The sequence below is a fragment of the Callorhinus ursinus genome, unplaced genomic scaffold, assembly GCF_003265705.2.
Source record: "Callorhinus ursinus isolate GAN/ISIS: 27379988/994484 unplaced genomic scaffold, GSC_fseal_2.0 scaffold4, whole genome shotgun sequence".
NCBI lineage: Eukaryota > Metazoa > Chordata > Mammalia > Carnivora > Otariidae > Callorhinus > Callorhinus ursinus.
In genome coordinates this window covers 39,474,199-39,497,670 of record NW_027397066.1, presented here as the reverse complement: position 1 = coordinate 39,497,670, position 23,472 = coordinate 39,474,199, and the positions used below count along the sequence as shown (strand labels likewise).

Sequence of the window (23,472 nt, the reverse complement as noted above, 5' to 3'; positions counted from 1 at the left end):
CGGTGTCAGGAGGGTCCCAGAATCCGCTCACTGCCGCTCGGTCCCGGCTGCGGGCGGGGACTCGGAGGGCTGAGCGGCCGAGAGGAAGGTGGTGTCGTGTCGGATCCTGTGGGGACTCTTCCCCAGCTCCCGTGGCGGGCGCCCGGCTCCTGGTGCCACCGGCTCGGGGCCGGTGGATGGCGGTGCAGGCCCTTTTACACTGCGGGTCATTCCCAGCCCGAGCGCCGGGCGCTCCGAGGGGCGAGCTCGTCGGGAAAGCCGCCGGGTTGGGCATTCCCAGGAAAGCTGTCCTCGCAGTTGATCAAGTGGAGCTTTCCTCCCGCGGCAAACCTCTGAGAACAAGGCGCCACGAAGCCTAATTCGTGTATAAGACTAAGTACGGCGGCTTCTATATGCACATTTGTAGTTTGTAGGGTTTTTTGGTTTTGTTTTTGTAAAGGAATTTACTGATGGAAATGAAACTGCTAAGGAATGCCAGACTGCTACCAGAAAGGGAGCGAAGTCAGGATCGTTGTCCAAGAACGCACATTTTAGCTGAAGGTGTTGAAATCAAAGATGTTGCAAAACATTAATTTTTGGCATAACCCGGAGAGAATGAGAAGAAACAATGCATTTTTTTAAAAAAAGAAAGTCATAAAATCCATTTTTGTTAGTCACAATACAACACTCACCTGCCTGTTTGTATTATTTGGTGCCCCATAGTTTTGTTTGTATGTGATATTATGCTAAAAATTAGTCCCCAAAACCAGATTCCTGGGGATTGAAAGGTTAGACTAGAGATCTAGGGACTCAGTGCCATCAGCACACACCAGCTGGGGTTTCATTTTGGAAGAGCCACCTTTCCCACCATGGTTTTGCCTGGATTTCAGCACTTGCTGGCTCTGTTGTCCTGCAAGCCCCTCAGTTGCCCCTCTCCATTGTCGGGGGGTAGACAGGAAGGAGATTGGAGGAGAAGCTGAGCAACCTGCTATCTCCAGATAGCATCCTCATGCTCTAAAATCTGTATTTTCAGATCCCCATACTGTTAATGAGGTACTTGGTTGCTCATTTTTCCTTTTTGTCTTACCTCTAGCCTCCCTTGACATAAAGACCTAAAGACTTGGGCTTTCAGGGTTTCTGAGTGTCTCTACTGTTGGGGAATGGGCATTCCCTGAAGACCAGGGAATGGTCTTGCCATACAGAATTTTCCTGAATGGGTCCAAGGGAGGAAGGTTTATTTCATGTTCCACTGTGGCCTTAATAAGTTATTTGACAAGCATGTGTCCGTGCAGCCTGTTTGCCCCATCAGGGTTTTTGGCGTTCCACTTTGCCTGGCCAAGTAGAAAATGGGGCCAGTTGGCTCAAGAATACTGACCTGTATGGAACACTAGATCCACAGGAAGCTCTCAGACTTAACCTGTTCCATGAAATCTACTCAGACACATGCATGTGCACATACACATGCATGCGCTTTTGTGTTTTAGACTGTTTTTCAATGGGGGTAGCAATGGAAGAAGTCACAAGAGTGAAAGCTTCTGTTAGCTCATATGCCTCGGAGAGGAGAGTATGGATTTTGATGTTTAAGCTAAATTCAAATCTCTGGCTTTACCCCTTAAAAGTTACAAGGCTCTGGGCAAGTCAGATACTTCTGTTGAACCTTAATGTCCTCATCCGGCCAATGGGGATAATACTACTGACCATTTATAAGAATGCAGTGAGGATTAAGGAAATGAATATGTCCTAGAAATACTACCATATTAGTAGTCTCCCTAACCTATTTTTACTTAACAGAACTGGTCTCATCGCAGACCTACTGAGTCTGTCAGGCTTTTCTCCACAGCCAGGCTTCTGTGATTCTAAAGGTGTGCTCTCCAATGGAGTAGCTGCTGGTCACACACTGTTATTTAAAATTAATGTCATTACTTAAGTCCATCAAAATTAAATCCAATTAAAAATTCAGTTCTTCTCTCTCACTAGACGCTTTTCAAGTGCTCAATAATCACATGTGACCACTGGTTACCATATTATGTTGATAGAACATCTTTTTCAATATGGAATGTCCTCTCGAGCTTTCTTTTACTTGAGTGGTAATTGAATGAGGTTCTTGGAGGATACAGGTTTTCTGTGCAGTGCTTCCTTTTGCTTCTTTTCCTCCCACAGAGTGGTTTTGTATTGCTAAATCACTTCTGTTTTGTTGGCATCTCTGACACTGCTGGGGCATTTGTTGAATGGTAAATGGCTAGATCCCTTTATAAATCAGTCAATAAGTGTGAGTTAGCCAGAGTCCTTGGGCATTCTCCCCTCAGCCTTGATGATTTTTGGTAATGTATTGTTCTTTTTCCCTCACAATGACCTTTATGGCTGGTGGTTTTCCTAGTTCTAGAGCAGAAACTCTAATCTAATAGAGGGAGGCTCTTCTATCTCCCTTGTGCCCTGACATGTTGATTTCTTATAAGAATGACCAGACAAGAAGACTAGGTTCCACGTTTGCCTCAAATCCACTAAGAGTGTTCAGTTTATTCAGATTTGAAACTAGCACCTCCGCCTTCTTCTGTAGGACCCCGTCCTGAACCTATCACCATTTGACAGACTGTATATTTTACCTCTTTATTTGGATTGTTTTCTGTGTCCTCCTACTCTCAGATAGAAGCACCACATAGGCAGAGATTTTTCTGTGTTTTTGTTCATTGCTAAAAGAATGCCTGCTGCATAGTTGGTACTTACTAATTATTTGTGAATGAATGACTATGCAGAGACATATTTAGGACTAGCTAGGATAGGTGCTGTATTAGGTTCCCAGGGCTCTATACCAAATAACTACAAACTGTGTGGCTTAACACAACAGAAATTTATTCACTCAAGTCCAAAATCAAAATGTCAGCAGGGCCATGTCCCTTGAAGGTTCTGTGGAGGAATCCTTCCACTGCTCTTCCTAGCTTCTGGCGGTTGCTGGCAATCCTTGGCCTTCCTTAGCTTGTAGCTCTATCACTCCAGACTCTGCCTTCATAGTCCTTCCCTGCATTTCAGTGTTCTTTCTTCTTATTATGACACCAGTCATATTTGGTTTAGGGCTAGCCCTAATCCAGTATGACCTCACCCTAAATAAGTACAAAAGCAAGACCCTATTTCAAAAAAAAAAAAAAAAAAAAAGGGTCACATTCTGAGATTCCAGTGGACATGACCTTTGCGGGATACGATTCAAGCCAGTACAGATGCAGATAAGTAATCCTTTCCCTGCCTGGATTCCTAACCCCCTAGAGGTTGATTTTGTTTCTGGGGCTTTGCTAAATCAGCTTGTGCCAAATACAGTCCACAACGTTGGTTATTCTTACAGACAAATAATCACTGTGCAGGATGGGAGATTAGGTTTGCTTTCTACATGGGTGTGGAATCCATGGGATGGTTCATTTCTGGATTGCTGGAACTGCTGCCCCTTCCTGAGCCTGTCGCTGTTCCCAGCCCTGTTGCCAGCCTCGACTTCTTTCTCTTTGCTCAAATAGAGCCCCTGTTGTCCCAGAGCGCTGTTGGTCTGCCTCATCCCCAAGCATTCTGCAACAGTGTTTGCTCAGCTCTGAGCTCCGCCGAAGGGTGCCCATCAATTGTGTTTTCCGCTCAGCCTGCTGGCAGTTGCCTCCATCAACTCACCTTCCGGCAGCTGTTTGAATATTCTCTTGCAGTACATTTCTGCATGTCCACACCATCAGAGCTGGTGGCAACAAGCGCAGTGTCAGTGCTTGATGGGCTGGTTGGAGATGCAGGGTGGTCCTGTAGGTGATCCATCTTGCCATTCAATATCAGTGCTGAAACTCTGTTGGCAGCTCAGGAGGACATCTGTGGAGAAAGGCCAGGCATCCAACAGTGTGGTTTAGGAGTTGGACAGAAAATACAGGGGTGAGTGGCGAAGAACATTTTGGTGCCACTAGTTGTGCTCAGCCCAGGACCCCTTTGAGCAGTATTTGAAGGGCACCTTTTATTTCCAGCAGTTGGGAGACTTTTAAAGAAAGGTCTTTATGCAGCTGTGAAAGTGAACCATGTCACTCTCCAGAGCCATGAGGTCATTCTGCTAAAGTGTCACAGTAGCATGGTAAAGGTTGATAGAGCCAGGAAATCTTAATGTGGGGCTGCCTGAACCCCACGAGTAGTGAAAAACCTCTGTAAACTGTTCCATGTGAGTTTTTCTGGCTTGGGCACCTTAATACCCTGAGAGGTTAAGAGTCATGTACCAGACCCAAATAACTTCAACTAATGAGAATCAGCCACACAACCTGGACAAAAGGAGGAATAGATTCATCCATTTGCTCAATGAACATTTCTCTGCCAGGCACAGTACTAGGCTTTGGGGTACACCAGTGGACAAAAACACAAAGATTCATGCACGTGTGGAGCTTAGCTTCTAACTAAGCACTGAACACGAAATCGGTAGTGCATGTTAGAAGGATAACGGTTTAAGTAGTATGAGTCACTTTGCCTGTCATTCTACCTAGTGCCGGGGAGTGAGAGCCCAAGATAAGAGAAGGGAATCCACGGTTAGTTTCAGAACACTGGTGTCGTCCTATGTATCCACATGCAGTCCTCCATCCTCTGTGTGGTCCTGTGTTTAAAGCTTTGTGCCTTCTTGTCCTCTACCCCAAACCAGTTAATTCGTCTAGCACTCAACTGATGAGCCTGTTCCATCTCTGGGAAAACCTGACCATGTGGGGTTTATGGACAGAAGTTGTATTGGTCTCCAGTGTGGCACTTTCCTTAAGGATTTTCAAGGATTATTTTGGCCATACATGATTTTCACTGTTGAGTGCCTATTTCAGAGACTCATCCTGCAAACAAGATGCCACTCCTCTGTAGTGTGGTTTGGAGATCAAAGCTGTATTATTTTGTTTAATCTATTTCTCTGTGATCATTCAGAACAATTTGTCCAAGTTGAACAAAAACAGAAAATCACAAATGGGAGTTCTAGTCTTTGTCTGATACTAAGTTGTTTTGAGACTGTACAGAAGTCAGCCTGTTTGATCCTGGTGTCTTCATAGCTAAAAAGAGGTAGTTGGACTAGACACTCTCCAAGGTTTCTAGATCTAAAAGCTGAAGTGGTAATGTGGCAGAGAAAACGAGCAGTGCATTGTACCTTTTTTTTTTTCCCCCTCCTGTCTTTCTGACATTTGAGAAGTGCTGTCTGGGGAGGGGGCATCCTAGCAGCCCTTAATGTCTGCTTCTCCCTTTGTGGGTCTTTTTGCTGATTCTTCTTATGGTGACCATCTGCTGAAGTGCAGAATTTCCCGTTCAACCCCAAAGAAGACTGATCAGATGAAATCTGATCACCAGAGCCCTGATTTGTCCAGTAGATGGCCCAGGATCAAGTTGGGAGCCAGATACGCCTCTGGGCATAGCTGAGGAGCAGTTTGACACAGGAGAAAAATCATTTTCCTTAAATGGCTAGGTAGGACACACACCCCTCTGTATTCTGTTAAGAAACAAACAATAATAAATATGTGTTCCGAGTAGCAAAGGAACAGACTTCTTAGGAAAAAAAGGAAGAATTGTTGAATCTCTGAAATTTAGGAAGCTTGGTTATAAAATAACTCAGGAAGTAGAGTGAGTCTGATTAACCCATTAAATCCAAGCCAGGAAATAGGCTCACACAGCCCTGGGTGCTCATGCATGCAGACCTGACTCATCATTTAGCTGTTGGCGCCTCCAGCAAGTATATTTCCCTAGGCTCAGTTTCCTTCTCTCAACAATGGGAACAGGAGGGCGCCTGGGTGGCTCAGTCGTTAAGCGTCTGCCTTCGGCTCGGGTCATGATCCCAGGGTACTGGGATCGAGTCCCACATCTGGCTCCCTGCTCAGCGGGAAGCCTGCTTCTCCCTCTCCCACTCCCCCTGCTTGTGTTCCTGCTCTCACTGTCTCTCTCTGTCAAATAAATAAATAAAATCTTAAAAAAAAACAACAAAAAACAATGGGAACAGGATCCCTCATGAGACGGTTGTGATTAAGGATTCAGTAAAATAATGCTTTGTGGAGGTGCTTTGTAAGAATACAAGTTGTTTTTTTTTTGGTTACTGTTATCTGTGGCGAATTTAGTTGTGTCTGTCCCTAGATAATATCCCTCTGGATTTGAAATCTCAATTCTGTGTAGTCAGTTGCTCTCCCTAGAGAAGGTTGAAAGAAGAAATGTTTTCTTTGTCTGGGCTCCCTTATGAGTATGACAAAAATAAAGCAATTGAAATTTCACATCACCCTGCTTCCTTTGTGGTGTACAGTAGCACCATCCCTTAGAAATATAATGTTGGCCACATGTATAATAGAAAACTGTAAAGTGGCTACATTTGAAAAGGCAAAAAGAAACAGATTGATGTTAATGTATTTTATTTAACTCACTGTGTCTAGGATTTCATAATTTTAACCTGGAATCCATAGAAAAATTAATCATGAAATATATTACTTTTTTTTTTAATAATAAGTCTTCAAATTTCAATACTCTTACAGCACATCCCGAGTCAGATGGGTCACATTTCTATGCTCAGTAACCACATGTGGCTAGTGTCTACCATATTGGATAATATGGACCATATGGACTATGGTAGGTTGAATAGTGTCTCCCCAAATATATCCATGTCTTATTTCCCGGGACCTGTGAATGCACCCTTATATGGCAAAAAAGACTTTGCAGATGTGATTATTTAAGATTCTGAGATGGGGAGATTATCCTGGATTATCTGGGAGGACCTGCTATAATCCCCATGTCCTTGGGCAGGAGAGTCAGAGTCAGAGAAGGAAGCAATGAGATGGTGGGTGTGGAGGTTGGAGAGACATGTTTTCAAGATGCAGGAAGGTCCACCAGCCATGGCCTACAGACAGACAACCACTAAAAGCTGGAAAAGGCAAGAAAACAGATTCTCCCCTGAGAGCCTTCCAAAGGAAGCGGCTTTGCTGACACCTTGACTTTGGCCCAGTGACCCTGATTTCAGACTTCCAACCTCCAGGATTATAAGGAAATAAGTGTGTGTTGTTGTCAGCCACTGTGGTAATTGGTTACAGCAGCCAAAGGAGACGAATTCCTTACTAATAGTCTAATGTTAACATCGTTTCTAAGACTGATTTGAGAAGGTGTTTGTCTGGCTCCATCATCTTAGACAGTTATGGTTATTGGCTTCATCCCAGCCTGGGCTAGGGTAGAGATGCACTGTCATTCCTAGGATTGCTACCAGTTATAGCTGTCGTCCCTGAGCAGTGGAGTGTTTCTGACTGACTCGAGTGCAGCCTTTGATGGCAAAACTCAGTTGTTGTCATTGTCCTTGAGGATGAACAGTGGAGAGAGGTTACAGTACACAGGAGGGAAAAATGGTGTAGAAAAAGTTACTGGCTCTCTTTACTATCCACTCAATAGTTTCTTAAATCTAAAAATGTGCTGAAAATAATGTCTATCAATTTTAAAAAAAGTATTGCCCTGGGGGTTTGGTAGGGGTAAAGTCTTATACTTTTTTTCCCCCCAAAGATATTATTTATTTATTTATTTGACAGAGAGAGACATGAACTGAACTGAAGGCAGATGCCCAATGACTGAGCCACCCAGGCGCCCCTTATTCTTATACTTTTATCTGTGAATGCTAGTGAATGTGATTGGACCACTAATTCTCAACCTTTAGTGAGCATGAGAATCACCTATCGCTGGGTGGGACCCTAGAATTTGCATTTCTAACAAGTTCCAGGGGATGCAGTTGGAGCAGGTGAGCAGGGAGGTGTTAGGAGGTCCCTGGGAATCCCTGGCCTGCAGGAGGGCGTCCCAGGCCTGGCCTCTGTGGGGAGGGTACCGCGCTACTGTGGGGAAGGCCCCCAGGCCGGCCTCCCCTCCCCCACCAGGGTATATACACACTCTTCTTCCAACAATAAGCTGAGCGGCCCCATTGCTAAGGAACTTGAGAGTCCTCTCCTCTTGCATGGCTCTTTTGGGTCTCCCACCCTGAGGTCAATCCTGAGATCCCCAAGTCTCAGCTAAAAATACCTCATTTGCCATACAGGCCAGCTGTCTTCTCAGATTTCCCAGCTGGAGTGAATCCCTCAGACCTGGGGCTGCCCCAGTGGAAAGGCTATAAACCGAAAATACCAAGTTAAAAATAGCCCTAGGGAGGCCCTTCAAAGTGCTCACACCCAGCGGCCCACTGGAGATGACCAGTTGCAGGCAAGGGGGTGGGTAGCAGAATCAAGCCAGGAAGGGATGAAGAACTTAGGCTTTGTCCGGGTTCATCCTCTGGAGGAGTTAGGGCAAATTTGAGAGACTAGCTCCCTCTCTCCTGGTCTTTGTGTTTTTGTTTTGTTTTGTTTTGTTTTTTACTGTAAATTCCAGAATTGGTAACTATAGTCCTAAACCTGGCTAATGGTGATTTTTATGCTACCATCTTCTGCATAACAATACAGTTGAGCTTCCCATCCTTTCTGAAATTGAAACAGAGATGAGCCTTTCCAAAGATGTCCTTGGCAAGAAAGTCAAGTGGTCCCTTGGAAAGACCTGCAAGAGCTGATTTATGTGCCAGGGTCAGTGGTCTGGGTCATCTTGGGGCCACCTCTGATTGTCTTCCTCACTCCCTCCTGTCTAGCACCCACACTTTTCATTTGGATTGTTTTGACTTGACCTCTATCAATGGAATGTCAATAAAGAAGAACAAAAATTCTCTCTGGATAAGAGATAAATAATCCTAACTAATAATATTCTCCAATCATTTTGTGTCAGAAACTCCTGAAAGCAGGCAACGCTCTTCCTTTCTTCCTTGAAGAGAGCTTTCCCAACAGGTGAAAAATATCTTCTTTCCAGAAAAATTATTTATTCTTCCTAGTGGAAGTAAACAAAACTCATGGGATAACTATTGTAATTTTTATTAAGAATTTTTAAAAATTAAAACAAAATTAAATTTTTATTTATTTTTTTAATTTTTAAAAGCGGGCTTTTCTTTTTAAAAAGTTTGTTGTTTCTCCACTCACATTTCTCAAAGACAAAGGGAAAATATAACAAATTATCCAATTTGACCTTTTCCCCCTTAATAGAGTGTTGAATGCTCTGCAGTGTGGCCCGGACATTGGTCAAGTCAGATAGGAAGCGATGAACGCAGAGCTTCTGTGGTGGTCTGGCTGCTGCAGCATCAAATGTGAAACACACAATACACACACTCACAACCTCCTGACTTCAAGGTAGGGGAGAAGGCTGAAGGCCCCAGATCTTGTCATCTTATCCATCTTTTTTATCGAAGTGGGAAAAGAGTGAACAAAGGAAGAACATGATTGCTTTCTATAGATTTTAAACCTTTGTTTGGATCTTCCTATTCTTGCCCCTTGGTGAAGAGCCGAGTACTGAAACGGGGGGGGGGGGGCAGTGCAGTGGCCAAGACCTTAGCCGTGGAGTGGTGCCCTGCGGGGTGTGTTGGAGCCCAAGTAGGGAGAGGAGGGGTGGGTATGGGGTCAGCCTGGGTGTGGGGTCAGAGCTTGAGTGGGATGAAGAAGGCAGCCAAGCATGGGGGCAGCTGAGGCAGGACGTCAGAGCTCAGACAGCGTGAACCGGGCGCCCCATGTGGAGATGGGGCTGGAGATGGGGCCGGGAGACTTGTTGCAGCCTGGAGGACTGATCAAATAATTACACACAACAAGAATAAGCCACTTTCCCATAGTCTCTTGCTATGGGAAAAAGGAGTTAAAGATAAAGAAAGGCAGAAAGCTAAATCTAGAACCCTGTGATATGGGACTGGAATTGGAGATATGGGTATAAATGTATGTTTCAACATATAAAGATAGATAAATACAGACGTAATGTGTGTATGTATATGTGGACAAAAGATAAATACATTTCCCCCTGTGGTTCTTGTCTGCCGAAAGACACTGGGAACAGTGACAACCTAAGAGCAGTGAGCACACCCTGTGGGTTCCAAGGGACAGCCAGCTCTAGGTTTTAGATACCGTTTTTTACAAAAAGGAACCAAGGTTCTTGGAGAAATGGCTAATTCCAAGGGTGAGGCAAGGAAAGTATAAGATGAGTCTGAAACAGCCATCTTGTTCCAGAAAGCAAGAAAGGGCTCAAGGAACAATAGCACGTAGAAGCCAGACTGACTTGGCTCCCACTGGCCAATTGGAGAGCCGTTTAGCGTCAAAATAAGTAATGGTGGTAACAGATGATAAACCATTGAATAAAATAGGAAACCAAGAGTTCATGCACATGCCAAAAAAAGGATAAATTGAAAATTTGAAGGGATGGGATATTTACATAATTTCAATACCTCACCACAAAATACTTATTGATTACACAGATGGGGGGGGAGGAAGAAAATAATATTATAGGAGGGAGGCTTGGCAGATACCATGTGATTGATGTGATTTTATCAGTAAAGTAATACATTGATAGGAGGCAATGAGAAGACTATAGGATCACTTTTGTGATATTTCTGCTACAGACGTCTGAATTTAATCCTAAACCACAACTCAACGCTCCACAAAATAACTGGTCTGTAATTTACAAAAGTGTCAAAGTCATGGAGGTCAAAGGAAGACTGAAGGAGACAAAGGAAACATGAAAACCAAGTGTGACATCCAATTCTAAATTAGACTCTTTTGGTAAAAGAGGTATTATTGGGACTATTAATAAAACCTGAGTGAGTTCTGAGAATTAGATGGTAAAAGTCTATCAGTATAATTTCCTGGTTTTGGTGGTTGTGCTGTAGTTATGTAGGAGAATGTCCTTGTTTGTAGGAAATATCCACTGTCAGATTCCAGAGTGATAGGGATCCAGTTGGCAACTTACGAAATGGTTCAGAAGAATAGTTCTTTGTATTGTACTTCCACCTTTCCTATAAATAGGTGGTTGTTTCAAATTTTTAAAAAAAGAGAAAAAAGTAAATACATTTTACTTAATAATTTCACGAGATTTAAAACTTTTTATGTTTGTATCTACACTAAGACTATTAGTAATCACGCAACTTTTTTGCGGGGGGGAGGCAGTAAACAAAAAGTACACTGTTAATACACAATCTTACATTTCCGAAAGGAGAATTTTTTCTAAGTTCTTCATATGAAAACAGGATTATTTATAATCACTTAGTTCACAATCATGATTTTTAATTGCATTTTTGTAAGGATAAATGTCAATACACTGCATTTAGGCAATTATTAAACATTTAAAAATACCCAGTCTCCTAATTTGGATTCAGAGGTTGGCCTTTTCATAAGCAAATTAGATACATTCAAAACATACTACATATTTTAAAACATTTATCATTTATATGTTTTGTTTGGTCTCAAAGTATAGACAACTTTAGCACTGGAAAGCAATTCAGGAGAATTGGCAAATGTTATTCTTTATGAAATAATATAATTTTAAAAAATTTCCCTTTCACCTATTTGCCCATCCTCCCACCCACTTCCCCTCTGACAACCACCAGTTTGTTCTTGGTATTTAAGTCTGTCTGTTCATTTATTTTGTATTTTTTAGATTCCACATGTAAGTGAAATCATTTGGCATTTGTCTTTTTTGACTTACTTCACTTAGCATAATACCCTCTAGATCATCCGTGTTGTCACAAATGGCAAGATCTTATTCTTTTTATGGCAGACTAATATTCCACTATTTTTTTTTAAGATTTTATTTATTTATTTATTTGTCAGAGAGAGAGAGAGAGCACAAGCAGGGGGAGCTGCAGGCAGAGGGAGAAGCAGGCTTCCCACTGAGCAGGGAGCCCGATGTGGGACTTGATCCCAGGACCCTGGGACCATGACCTGAGCCGCTATTTTTTTTATCCATTCATCTATTGACAGACACTTGAGTTGCTGCCATACCTTGGCTATTGTAAATAATGCTGCAATAAACATAAAAGTGCATATATCTTTTCCCAAATTAATATTTTTGTTTTCTTTGAGTAAATACCCAATAATGGAATTACTGGATAATATGGTATTTATATTTTTAATTTTTGAGGCATCTCCATACTGTTTTCCACAGGGGCTGCACCAATTTATATTCCCACCAAGAGTGCACGAGGGTTCCATTTTCTTCACATCCTCACCAACACTTGTTAATTCTTGTCATTCTGATACTATCCATTCTGACAGGTGTAAAATGATATCTCATTGCAGTTTTTATTTGCATTTCCCTGATGATTAGTGACATTGAGCATCTTTTCATGTGTCTTTTAGCCATCTGTATGTCTTCTTTGGAAAAACGTCTATTCAGATTTGGGAGGTTTTTTGGTGTTGAGTTGTATCATTTCTTTATATATTTTGGATATTAATCCCTTATTGGATAAATCATTTGCAAATATCTTCTCCCATTCCATAAGTTGCCTCTTTGTTTTGTTGATAGTTTTCTTTGGTATGCAAAAGCTTTTTATTTTTGTGTAGTCCCAATAGTTTAATTTTGCTTTTGTTTCACTTGCTTTAGGAGACCTATCTAAAAACATGTTGCTAAGGCTGATGTCAAAGAGATTATTGCCTTTGTTTTCTTTTAGGAGTTTTATGGTTTCAGGTCTCACATTTAGGTCTATCATCTATTTTGAGTTCATTTTTGTATACGGTGTAAAACAGTGGTTTAAGAAAGTCCAGTTTCATTCTTTTGCATGTAGCTATCCAATTTTCCCACCACCATTTATTGAAAAGACTTTTTCTTACTGTATATTCTTGCCTCCTTTTTCATAGATTAATTGACCATGTAAGTGTGGGTTTATTTGTGGGTTCTCTGTTCTGTTCCATTGATCTATGTGTCTGTTTTTGTGCCAGTATCACACTGTTTTGATTATAGTTCCTCTGTATTATATCTTGAAATCTGGGATTGGGATACCCCCAGCTTTGTTCTTCTTTCTCAATTGCTTTAGCTATTCCAGGTCTTTTGTGGTCCTATACAAATTTTAGGATTATTCTAGTTCTGTGAAAAATGCTCTTGGTATTTTGATAGGAATTGCACTGAATCTGTAAATTGCTTATGAGAGTATGGATATTTTAGCAATATTAATTCTTCTAACCCATGAGCATGGTAGATCTTTGTATTTGTTTGTGTCATCTTTAATTTATTTCATCAATGTCTTATGGTTTTCAGAGTACAGGTCTTTTACTTCCTTAGTTAAATTTATTCCTAGGTATTTTATCCTTTTTTTTTTTTAAGAGTTTATTTATTTATTTGACAGAGAGAGACACAGCGAGAGAGGGAACACAAGCAGGGGGAGTGGGAGAGGGAGAAGTAGGCTTCCGGCGGAGCAGGGAACCCGATGTGGGGCTCAATCCCAGGACCCTGGGATCATGACCTGAGACGAAGACAGACGCTTAACGACTGAGCCACCCAGGTGCCCCATTTTATCCTTTTTGATACAATCATAAACTGATTTTTAAAATGTTCTTTTACTTGGGAATACTAACTGTGGAAAGATATCAAAACAAAATTTAAAGATATGATGGCTGGGCCAATGAGAATTATATTCTGAAAAGTCATCTTTTTCATCATCAATTTCTTATAATTTTAAGAAATGCTTTGTAATTCTTAATACTTTGGACTATGACCATAACTATTAAGCAGCACAGGTTATATTGTAAATATGTATTAACATGTTAAAAACATTTGAAACCATCATTAGAAAGAAAAGGGGAAGGTAAATTATTTAATTATGGGTGAAATAATTCTAGTAATTCAGTTTTGAGTGCTAATAAGTAAATATTCATTAGAATTCCTTTTCACCAAAGTATTTTCAGTATTAGACTGTTTCCTGTTGTAGTTAAGAATAACATGGTAAGTCTTCATGAAAAAGTGGAAGTTAGTTTTGTATGTTCATTTTCACGGTACCACAAATTATTTACCCAGTAGTTACTCTATATAGCACTTAGCACGATTATATTGAATGAAGATCTGTATAACTATTTACTCTCTTTCTCCTCTGTGTGTTCCATGAATACTGTTTTCAGTAGCCACTTGGCATAGCTATACAATCTAGAAAGCTTGGTTTCCGAATTGCTCTTGCAATGAACAGTCCACTGGCAGGTTTAAGAGGCCAGCTTTCAGTAATTTCTCCAGTGCTTGCCTCCTTGGGGGCAATTAATTCATTTGTTCTTTGAGATCTTACCCTTCTTCCTCTGTTTGATTTCTTTGGGTTCCAGGCATATATTATTATCTAATAACCATCAAAACTATCTTCCCCTTTCTAATAGCCCCTTTAACCGTAGTAGACCCAGGTGCAACTTTGCTAGTCTTTATCTAGACCTTCAGAGTCATGTTTTCTTCTTCCTTTCTGCTCAGCTCATTGGCTCAAGTCTCAGCCTTTCTCTTACGGAAATCTCTTTCTGCCTCTAGCTTCATTAGTTTGTTGTTTTGGAGATAAGACTGAAGTATGTTTTTTAAACCATTCCACATCTCCTTTGACTCCCTGAGTTAAATTGATTTTGTCAAGACAGATTGTTCAATGCACAGGCTTTTTAAATGGCCTTTTTAAGATTGCATTTATAAAAATTGTATTTAGTTGTGTTCCTACTTCACCTCGGGAAGATGGAATACAAGATGATAAAGCCATCATTCTTTTTGTTTGTTTTGAAACAAAATCTGCCACCTTTCCCTGACAGAATCCATGAACTAGCCTCTAAATCTAAAGCCAGGGTCAAAGCTTATTTAACAAATCCAGGGTGGATTAGGACCGTGTGATGGAGGATGGCTAAGGCCTTTGGATAAGCCCCGTACATCTGAGGTGTTGTTACCTCCACTTACTGGTTTCTTTCCATGGCCCTGACTATAGTTTAAAACAACATAATAAGAAATGGAACCTGGGACAGCCTTTCTTCAATATCTTTTCTAAGACTGGCACAAATAGTCAAAACTAGAAGTTCACGTCTACTCCTGGAGAGCCAAAGCATCTCAACTGCTTTGTAGTTTCCTAACAGCACGTTTTGTTCTGCTCACCTCCAGAACTACAAAGGTCTGATCCTACCTCAGCCTCACTTGAAACCCTAGGCCAAGTTACAGCTATGTAGCTTGGGGGCAGAGGCTGCAAAGATTGTCCAAAGTCTAAAATCCTATGTGAACCCCACTTGGTACAGGTCCAACCAAAGCTTAAGGCCTCATGCCCTGTCTGCCCAAGAAATAATCACCCCATGTGTATTTCCCCCCAAATACTACTCCTTACTCTTCCTTGCCATTCCTGGTTTAATGTAGTAGATGTTAGGTTTTGAAAGGCTTAATAAATTATGCTTCTCCTCTTTAATTAATGTTGACATTAAGATTCTGTGTCCTTTTATATGCCAGGTAGGATGAGGGTCACAATTAAGAGACATGATGTTTGATCTCAAAAATTATACTATCTCCCTTTGGAAAAAAGGTATAAACTCTCAGTGTTTATTAAAGATATTAACTCTCAGTGTTAGTTAATGCCTATAGAATGTGGGAGAAATTTGCTAACTGAAGACTTTACCTTGCATCCAGGGCATTGAGCTGACCGTGCAGTATGTGTTCAATAGATGCCTGCTGGACAGCCCAAATGCTTCTCAACCAGAAACTGTAGTACCCTGGGGGCATTTGGAAATAATGGAGGATGCATCGTGGGTCACAATGCCTGGGCTGGGGTGGGCGGTGGGGGGGGGGAAGTTACTGCTGGCATTTATTAGGCGGTGTCCAGGGATGCCAAATGTCCTGAAATATGTGTGAGTCCCATCAGTGAAAAATTGCCCTGCTTAAAATGCCAATTACGTTGATTTCCTTTGGCTTCCCTCCTCCCCCAACCAAAACACACAAGCTTTGAGACCCAAATGCTCAAGAAATACTCTTGTTCCATCTTGGTGCAAAAGTGAAAGCTTACATATTTTTAAAAACATAACAGTGTGACCTGACTGTGCCCTAGTTCACTCTACTCTTATGGTTGACTTGTTGTCCTTTCTACATATGTGTATTACTGTCCTGTCCCTGGGTTTTGAAGTCACTCCTGAAGTTGTGCATCTCCTGGGAGGTAGGCTATCAACTCCCAGAGGCAGGGACTATGTCTTTCTCATCTTTATATTCCTGTAGCCCAGCTGTGCACAGAATAGGTGCTAAATAAGCATGAGCAGAATAAGTCAAATTAATCAGATCTTAACATGTGGCATAGACATCTTTTGTCATGGAACATAACACAGAACTTCTCTGTATTTTCCAACCAGAATGTTCATGAAATATAGCAAAACAAATGATGAATGTTAAGTTTGGAATTCATCCCTTTGCTCCAGGTATTCAGAAGGAAATTGCTGCTTCATCTAACACATAAAATCTTTACTTGTACTTTTTTTCTTTTTTTCTTACTGCAGGATTCCTTTTAGCAGGTAGGTTCAGTAGGTTAACTGTTTTCAACATCTGTTTATGTTTTACTTTGCATTGAAATGCCTGAAATGGATTGTTGTAGAGCATAAAATCCAGTTTGTCTCGTATGCATTCCCTGATTGTTTTCAGCTGTAGGGAGTCAATATTTTAGTCCTGTACTCACTTTGCCAATCTGTTTGAATTTTTAAAAGTCACAACATTTCCATTGTCATAGGATCAATGAGTCAATTAGGTCTTTGAGAACTGCCCACACTCAACAGTTTTCTTAATGCTCCATGAAAAATAGGTTTGGCTTCATTTGATAATATGTTAGGCGTCTCTGGATTTTGCTATAGAATCCTTTGAAATACAGTAACTTATAATTGGGATGTGAAATTTAAAACATTTTAACGAATAAATGTCAAACATTTAACTTCCTGAGGGATGGATAACCCAACCCTCCTATCTTTTCCCTCTGTAGTTGTCACTGTTTCCAAAGCAATATACTGAAAAGGCTTTGAGACACTTTAATATATGTAGAAAGATTTCTGATGTTGTATCTACTTTAAAAGGAATCTTTTATTACTTGAAGATTTTTGACTGCTACAAAATGGTAACATTGACATGTTTGAGATTAGGGGCAAAGTCATCTCACAAAAAGGACCCAGGGCCCTATTTATCTAGCTTGTCTAGATGGGGAGTTGCCTCTTGTTTTGTTCTGAGATCATCTTCTGTAACTGAATAGAAATATGAGACTCCCACCTTGCTCTGAAGAAAATGAGGTTTATCTTAAAAGGTTTTCCTATTGCCTCTGAAGACATCTCCTCCCTGGAATAAAGATTATTATAACTTTCCTCCAGAGACCAAATTGAGCAAACTCCACCCAATGTGTTGGAGAGAAATCAGGATTCTTAGAGCTTTCCGAACTTAAAGAGACATTGTTATTCTTCTTCTTTTCTTTTGCCTTACTAATTTCATTTTATTTTTGGAATATTTGTGGTTGGCGCAAGACATTTATTTTTCACCCCTTACTTACAGATATGGAAATATGGTTGGGACTCAGTGAAGGCTTTATAAGGTCACCTAGATTTTCAGTGGTGGAGACAATATTGTACAAGTTGCTTCTGAAACATTCCAGTCTTCCCTGTCATATTTCAGACTTTGGCTAAACAATGCCACCCTCAAAACAGAAACACTGAAGTGATATGCTGCCTGGGTCCTGGGTTATTATTATTAGTCTCCTCAACAGGAAAAATATTTGTTGCTCTTTAGTCTCTGTACTGAGCATCCATTCTGGGATGTGTAAATGAGACTTGGGATGGGGGTACTATCTGGTGCTGCTGTTATGTTAATTTTCAGAGGAGAAAACGTGAATATGGTTGGCTTGCAGAACCATGTGTTTTGGTGTGAACGGAGTAATTTCATTTTGAGAGCGCTCATGAGTTCTTTGAACTTTGTATGCATCAATTAAATACCAGAAAATGGGATGAAAAGACTTACTGAAAACCAGATGCTTGTTCTTCATGCCTCTTGGAACATTAAAAACAAACATTACAACAAAAGGCATTTGGGTTTGGCATAATTCACCAATGGATGATTTTGGAGGCATTTTGCTTATTGGTAGAGTGGGAGCTAATATTTGGAGAATTAACAGATGTCTGGTTTGAGTGTAACTAAATCACTGATCTCTTATTCAATAAATCTTTTAATTCATATAGAGAATATCGTAGTTTATTGAGAACAGAGAGGAAAGCATCTAGCTCTGGCAGACTTACTTCTTAAATATGGGGTAACAGTTGGCTTGTTTTTGCTCAGTGGATAGACAGTGGAAGTGGGTTGGATTAGCTCTTTCTTTAATACTGAGAAAACAATTCAGATCACATTTTGGAGTTATGGTTGTACAAGACAATGTTCCAAGCTGACTATCTAGCAGCAAGTGGAGACTTGGTGTCTGGATTTTCTTCAGCACTGTGAGTGTATTAACATGTGACAGCGTAATATCCCCACAGAGTTTAGAGGGAGCTTCTGTGTCCTGCTCAGGCCAAACCAGTCAGAGTGACCTTGTCATCCTCTGTGCCACTAAAGCAGCAGAGTCCAGAATACATTAGCAGTTCATCAGCTTCCTGCCTAGAGAACTAAGGTGCTAAGTTAGTCTTAAACCAATACATAATTTGGGTTTGGGACGAATTTTTCTTTTGAATTGTTTTTAACATTGTAAGCAAATCTTTTTTGGTAGGACAGATGGTTATTGAATTCTGCCATAATTTTGCATAAAATCCCATCCACTGAAATGTGTGCTGTCATTTTGGTTTAAGAATGACTTGCTCATATCATAAATTCAAAGTAATAAATGGAATTTTACTAAATCTACCAGATCAACATATGAATTAGAATAACCTTGGGGTAGTAATATTTGTATGTGGCTAAAATTCACAGACTGTTGACTAACTGTCCTATATTAACTAAGTCTACATAATTGTATATAGCCATTTTGCTATTTAAGAAAATCAATAGCATGGTATCAGGTTATGAAGGTAGAATTAACTTCCACATTTTCCAAAATACTCTGTTACTCTTAAAACAGTTTATATATTACCTCAAGTTTGCCTGATCTTTGGTTATAATTTAAACAAACCCTATTTGAAATAAAAATAATCAATATATCTCTCTACATCTGATGCTGTACATTAAGAAGTAGCAAGATAGCAGTAGCAAGCATGATATTAGTCTCTTTATAGACAGTATCTTTGGATGAATATTACCACTTTCAGAGCTATTGTAGGTCAAGGATAGCCTATGCTTAGCAAAATCTTGGAATGGGCAGGGAGTAGGGTTTTTGTTGTTGTTGTTAATTAGGTTTTTCATGAATGAAATATCAACTTGAATCTCCTTTCTATCGTGATTTTTTTTCCTCTTGAAATGATGTTACTTACACTATGCTATGAGAAATAACATCCACGTCTTTGAAAACTGATCATGAGGGCCAAGACTTGCATTCTCAAGGCAAAATATTCTGAACTATAGAAACTGTAGAAGATTCCACATTTTTCAGAATTCCAAAACATTCTCTGGCAATATTTTATAAATTTAATTCTTGACAGTTTACTTATTTTCTTATGATTTTTCCATCTCTCTGAAGGGTAGAGAATAGAAAATTTATGTATTTAAAGATCCCAGGTAATTGAGGCTTTACTTAATTAGATCAAGGTTTTAAAGGTAATTTTGAAATGTGAGCTCCAGAAAGAAATTGAAAAATACTACAGACAGGCCATTTCTAAAACATATCTCTTACTGTCTGGCTGCGGTGAGGTAGTAATCCTCCGTTATGCCATATCTGGCCAGGGAGGAGGCATGGAAGCATAGAAATTCAGGAAAAGGTCTATTTCTTACCCCCAAAGGGGCAGCTATACTGAGGGATGGGTGGTTTTGCACCTCTGACGATGAGGGCCATGGGATCTGGTCCTTCAAAGGACTTGGGCATCTAGATTCAGTACTGTATGACTCAGGGTAAAAGCTTAGTCTGTTTTCACAGGGACAGAGCTGGTGAGTGGACAATGTGTTCTAAGCAGTTCTGAAAACCATAGAACTAGGCCAAATTAAAAAAAAAAAAGAGCTCTCTGGTCTTTTTTTTTTTTATTATGTTATGTTAATCACCATACATTACATCATTAGTTTTTGATATAGTGTTCCATGATTCATTGTTTGCGTATAACACCCAGTGCTCCATTCAGTACGTGCCCTCCTTAATACCCATCACCAGGCTAAACCCTCCCCCCACCCCCTCCCCTCTAGAACCCTCAGTTTGTTTCTCAGAGTCCATAGTCTCTCATGATTCGTCCCTCCCTCTGATTTCCCGCCTTCATTTTTCCCTTCCTACTATCTTCTTCTTTTTTTTTTAACATATAATGTATTATTTGTTTCAGAGGTACAGGTCTGCGATTCAATAGTCTTACACAATTCACAGCGCTCACCATAGCACATACCGTCCCCAATGTCTATCACCCAGCCACCCCATCCCTCCCACCCCCCACCACTCCAGCAACCCTCAGTTTGTTTCCTGTGATTAAGAATTCCTCATATCAGTGAGATCATATGATACATGTCTTTCTATGATTGACTTATTTCACTCAGCATAACACCCTCCAGTTCCATCCATGTCATTGCAAATGGCAAGATTTCATTCCTTTTGATGGCTGCATAATATTCCATTGTGTATATATATATATATATATATATATATATATATATCTATTTATATTTATCTTTTTATCTGTCTTTTTTTTTTTTTTTAAACATTTTTTTTTTAAAGATTTTATTTATTTATTTGAGAGAGAGAGAGAACGAGAGATAGAGAGCACGAGAGGGAAGAGGGTCAGAGGGAGAAGCAGACTCCCTGCTGAGCAGGAAGCCCGATGTGGGACTCGATCCCGGGACTCCAGGATCATGACCTGAGCCGAAGGCAGTCGCTTAACCAACTGAGCCACCCAGGCGCCCTGTTGATGGACATCTTGGCACTTCCCATAGTTTGGCTATTGTGGACATTGCTGCTATAAACATCGGGGTGCACGTACCCCTTCAGACCACTACATTTGTATCTTTGGGGTAAATACCCAGTGGTGCAATTGCTGGGTCATAGGGTAGCTCTAGTTTCAACTTTTTGAGGAAACTCCATACTGTTTTCCAGAGTGGCTGCACCAGCTTGCAGTCCCACCAACAGTGTAGGAGGATTCCCCTTTCTCCGCATCCCCGCCAACATCTGTCGTTTCCTGACTTGTTAATTTTAGCCATTCTGACTGGTGTGAGGTGGTATCTCATTGAGGTTTTGATTTGGATTTCCCTGATGCTGAGCGATGTTGAGTACTTTTTCATGTGTCTGCTGGCCATTTGGATGTCTTCTTTGGAAAGATGTCTGTTCATGTCTTCTGCCCATTTCTTGATTGGATCATTTGTTCTTTGGGTGTTGAGTTTGATAAGTTCTTTATAGATTTTGGATACTAGCCCTATATCTGATACGTCATTTGCAAACACCTTCTCCCATTCTGTCGGTTGTCTTTTGGTTTTGTTGACTGTTCCTTTTGCTGTGCAAAAGCTTCTTATCTTGATGAGGTCCCAATAGTTCATTTTTGCCCTTGCATCCCTTGCCGTTGGCTTTCTGTGCATTGATTTTATATCCTGCCACTTTACTGAATTCCTGTATGAAGTCTAGCAGTTTTGGGGTGGAGTTTTTTGGGTTTTCCACATAAAGTATCATATCATCTGCAAAGAGTGAGAGTTTGATTTCTTCTTTGCGGATTCGGATGCCTTTTATTTCTTTTTGTTGTCTGATTGCTGTGGCGAGGACTTCTAGTACTATGTTGAATAGCAGTGGTGATAGTGGACATCTCTGCCATGTTCCTGACCTTAGGGGGAAGCTCTCAGTTTTTCCTCATTGAGAATGATATTCGCTGTGGGTTTTTCATAGATGGCTTTTATGATATTGAGGAATGTACCCTCTATCCCTATACTTTGAAGAGTTTTGATCAAGAAAGGGTGCTGTACTTTGTCAAATGCTTTTTCTGCATCTGTTGAGAGGATCATATGGTTCTTGTTCTTTCTTTTATTAATGTATTGTATCACATTGATTGATTTGCGGATGTTGAACCAACCTCTCAGGCCAGGAATAAATCCCACTTGGTCGTGGTGAATAATCCTTTTAATGTACTGTTGGATCCTATTGGCAAGTGTTTTGGTGAGAATTTTTGCATCCATGTTCATCAGGGATATTGATCTGTAATTCTCCTTTTTAATGGGGTCTTTGTCTGGTTTTGGGATCAAGGTAATCCTGGCCTCATAAAACGAGTTTGGAAGTTTTCCTTCCATTTCTATTTTTTGGAACAGTTTCAGAATAGTATTAATTCTTCTTTAAATGTTTGGTAGAATTCCCCTGGGAAGCCATCTGGCCCTGGGCTCTTGTTTGTTGGGAGATTTTTGATGACTGCTTCAATTTCCTTAGTGGTTATAGGTCTGTTCAGGTTTTCTATTTCTTCCTGGTTCAGTTTTGGTAGTTGATACATCTCTAGGAATGCATCCATTTCTTCCAGATTGTCTAATTTGCAGGCATATAGTTGCTCATAATGTGTTCTTATAATTGTTTGTATTTCTTTGGTGTTGGTTGTGATCTCTCCTCTATCATTCATGATTTTATTTATTTGGCTCATTTCTCTTTTCTTTTTGATAAGTCTGGCCAGGGGTTTATCAATCTTATTAATTCTTTCAAAGAACCAGCTCCTAGTTTCATTGATCTGTTCTACTGTTCTTTTGGTTTCTATTTCATTGATTTCTGCTCTGATCTTTATTATTTCTCTTCTTCTTCTGGGTTTAGGCTTTTTTTGCTGTTCTTTCTCCAGCTCCTTTAGGTGTAGGGTTAGGTTGTGTATTTGAGACCTTTCTTGTTTCTTGAGAAAGGGTTTTCCACTTTGGACTGCCTTTGCTGCATCCCAAAGATTTTGAACAGTTGTGTTTTCATTTTCATTTGTTTCCATGAATTTTTTAAATTCTTCTTTAATTTCCTGGTTGACTCATTCATTCTTTAGTAGGATGCTCTTTAGCCTCCATGTATTTGAGTTCTTTCTGACTTTCCTCTTGTGACTGAGTTCTAGTTTCAAAGCATTGTGGTCTGAAAATAGGCAGGGAATGATCCCAATCTTTTGGTACCAGTTGAGACCTGATTTGTGGCCTAGGATGTGATCTGTTCTGGAGAATGTTCCATGGGCACTAGAGAAGAATGTGTATTCTGTTGCTTTGGGTTGGAATGTTCTGAATATATCTGTGAAGTCCATTTGGTCCAGTGTGTCATTTAAAGTCTTTATTTCCTTGTTGATCTTTTGCTTAGATGGATCTGTCCATCTCAGTGAGGGGGGTGTTAAAGTCCCCCACCATTATTGTATTGTTGTCGATGTGTTTCTTTGCTTTTGTTATTAATTGGCTTATATAATTGGCTGCTCCCATGTTAGGGGCGTAGATATTTACAATTGTTAGATCTTCTTGTTGGATAGACCCTTTAAGTATGATATAGTGTCCTTCCTCATCTCTTACTATAGTCTTTGGTTTAAAATCTAATTTGTCTGATATAAGGATTGCTACCCCAGCTTTCTTTTGGTGTCCATTAACACGGTAAATGGTTTTCCACCCCCTCACTTTCAATCTGGGGGTGTCTTTGGGTCTAAAATGAGTCTCTTGCAGACAGCATAT

General features: G+C 40.4%; 1 protein-coding gene across 7 annotated transcripts in view; it reads left to right on the top strand.

The window, feature by feature from the left end:
* Positions 1 to 23,472, top strand: part of CORIN (corin, serine peptidase) — a 239,852-nt gene that overhangs the window by 1,895 nt on the left and 214,485 nt on the right. Inside the window, exon 1 of one of the 7 annotated variants that reach the window (XM_073891623.1) lies at positions 13,206 to 13,279. The exons of the other annotated variants lie outside the window; for them this stretch is intronic. The gene's annotated coding sequence lies outside the window, so the exon portion shown is untranslated. Of the gene's footprint in view, positions 1 to 13,205; positions 13,280 to 23,472 lie in introns of those variants that run through there. 7 annotated transcript variants of the gene reach the window in all.